A 2,573-nucleotide genomic window follows, 5' to 3' on the forward strand; every position below is an offset into this window, starting at 1 on the left:
AAAATAGAAACATGACTGTGAGGATATAAGTACATTAATATTTCATACATTAATTTTTATAATCAATAAAGCATAAAGTGAATGAATGAATGATTGCTTTTAAAAAAAACACTGAAAATCTGAGATATTTTTATTATATATATTGTTACATATGTAGGTTTGTTGATTAGAATTTCAGTTTTGTTTTGTTCTTATCCACTGTTGACAATATAGCCCCCCCCCTTACTCTCCAGAGCAGAAAACTATTTTTGTATTAGGGTTTTTCACTGTGATGGGTACTTGGGCACTGAGATATACACCCATACAAAAACCTAAGAGTAAAAATCTTACACTCATCTATTAATCTGATGAAAAAAAAGGACAGGACAAAATACATCTTATTGGTATATGAGGTAACTACCATGTTTATCATTTTTAATGAGCAGATTGATAGTTAAAATTAGGTTAATTCATAGTTTATAGTCACAGTTAGTGCACAGGTGTAAATGTTATATATGGCAAATGTTCTTTTTAAGAACTGATTAAGAATCAACACAAAAGACATGCTCACAGGTTGACACCAGTGTATCACATGTACCAGGATTTCTATGCATTTCAGACATTTACTTAAGGTTTTTAAAGTTTTTCTGGTGCTACAGGTTTTTGTTCAAGCAGTGAATGGAGATGCAGCACTGTGATTATTTCGACTACTGGGGTAAAGGGACTGATGTCACAGTAACAACAGGTAAGCCACATTTAAACACAGAATTTTCAGTGATCAGTTTATTTTTATTTAAAAATGTGATTATTGACATTAGAGGAGTTTAGGTCATGATCTTGTTTAAGTTTGTACTGATCAGACAGAGCAGATAAAACTGAGCCGTCAAGATGTTTATGATGCAGCTATTTTGTAGAAAGCATTTTGAAAAATTCTTCTTTGGCATTATCACTTAATGATTTGCTCTTACATTTTATTCAACTGGATTGTGATTGTTACTGATGAATATCTGCATCTTTTTATTCATGCATTTATTCAATGATTTTTTTCTCTTACTGTCGATTATAATTATGCAACATACTCTACCTGGATTATTTTTACAAGGTGTTACCATAAACGTGGGATACTTGCTTTAAATACATGTGTTTCAAACAACTGAACACTGTACAAAGAAATTAACAAGTAAACAATTCAAATATAAAATTTATCTAAAAAAACAAAACAAAACACACTGACCTTCAAACGATCAAATATGAATTTGCACAAAAGGTCAAATTGATAGTTTTAAATTTAAAGTTTCGCTTTACTTGTTCTGATTTGTAATTCTTTCCATCAGGCATTTGACTGTTTTGGTATATAAGTTTATTGAAAAACAAAAAGAATAACAAAATGTTAATTAAATTTAATATAGTGTGGTAAGAAAAAAAATTTATGGACTTATTATATTAACATCTTGGTTAAATAGAAGTTTTTGGTGTGGAAAATTGTGGTGCTGTTGTATAAATGTATTCAGATTCAGTCTCTTTATCCGTGAGCTGAACAGACAAATAAAACGAATCAATAAGACAATACTTTACTGTTACTTTTTAAATGATGATGGCATCTTTCTTCAAGTTCATTGTGTAAATAGACAGTCACATATTAACCTGCTGATAATTTTGGTTTGTCATTATTTTAACAATATTTATTTATTCCGTGTTATATATGATTATTAAGGAAAACCTGCCACTGCTCCTACAAAATGGTTAAGAACAATTCATGTTTCACTTTGTGCAATGTGTTCAGTATTGCAAAATAATCCAAACAGTATAAAATAAAAATATGAAATAACAATTAATAATACCAACTAAGTTTTAAAAATCTGTTTGAATATTTCAAAGTTACATTATATGCCATAATGTCTAACAATGTGAAACTGTAATTTATGTATTTAACATTGAACACTTTGGGAGTTATTTAATTCTAAGGTTGAAAGATTCAACCATTATTATTATATCTGTGATCAACTTTTCTGATGAGTAATTCATTATCTGTGTTTCTTGATTTACCTGAATTCAAACTTTTAAAACTCTTTTACAGAGTCAGCTGTGCCACCGACTGTGTTCCCTTTGATTCAGTGCAAATCTGGGTCTGGAGATAAAATCGCTGTTGGTTGTCTTGCATACAACTTCTCCCCAAAGAATCTTAATTTCCAGTGGACTGATGCCAGTGGGGCCGTCCTGACTTCAATACAATATCCTCCTGCTGAGAAAAACAACAAATATACAGCAGCCAGTTTGATCCAAGTATCAAAATCTGACTACGATTCAAGGAAGTCTTTTAAATGTTCAGTAACTCATGGTGGATCTGTAAAAACCCTGCAAGTGCCAAGTACGTAATTTTAACTTTTAATAAGATGTCTCTCTAATTTCATTATACTGTGTGATGGGTCAGCTTACCATCCCCATTCATCTTGGTCTAATCTACAAATGTTCAGCAATATTTATTCCTTCACATTTGTGACATTTCCTTTGTCTGTCTGATGCATATATTTTTCCTTTGAGCCAAATATCTTATCACTTGCACATGAAAGATTAATATTCATATTAATATAATA

The 2,573-nt window shown here is 30.5% G+C and overlaps 1 long non-coding RNA gene across 1 annotated transcript; it reads left to right on the forward strand.

Annotated features, from left to right (window-relative positions):
- Positions 1-328: 328 nt before the first annotated feature.
- Positions 329-2,365, forward strand: LOC111240279. The gene is made up of 3 exons (XR_002665927.1): positions 329-392; positions 639-724; positions 2,057-2,365. It is a non-coding gene; the product is annotated as an uncharacterized LOC111240279 (long non-coding RNA).
- The last annotated feature ends 208 nt before the right edge of the window (positions 2,366-2,573 follow it).

This window comes from Seriola dumerili, unplaced genomic scaffold (genome assembly GCF_002260705.1).
Source record: "Seriola dumerili isolate Sdu_G_001 unplaced genomic scaffold, Sdu_1.0 BDQW01030816.1, whole genome shotgun sequence".
Lineage (NCBI taxonomy): Eukaryota > Metazoa > Chordata > Actinopteri > Carangiformes > Carangidae > Seriola > Seriola dumerili.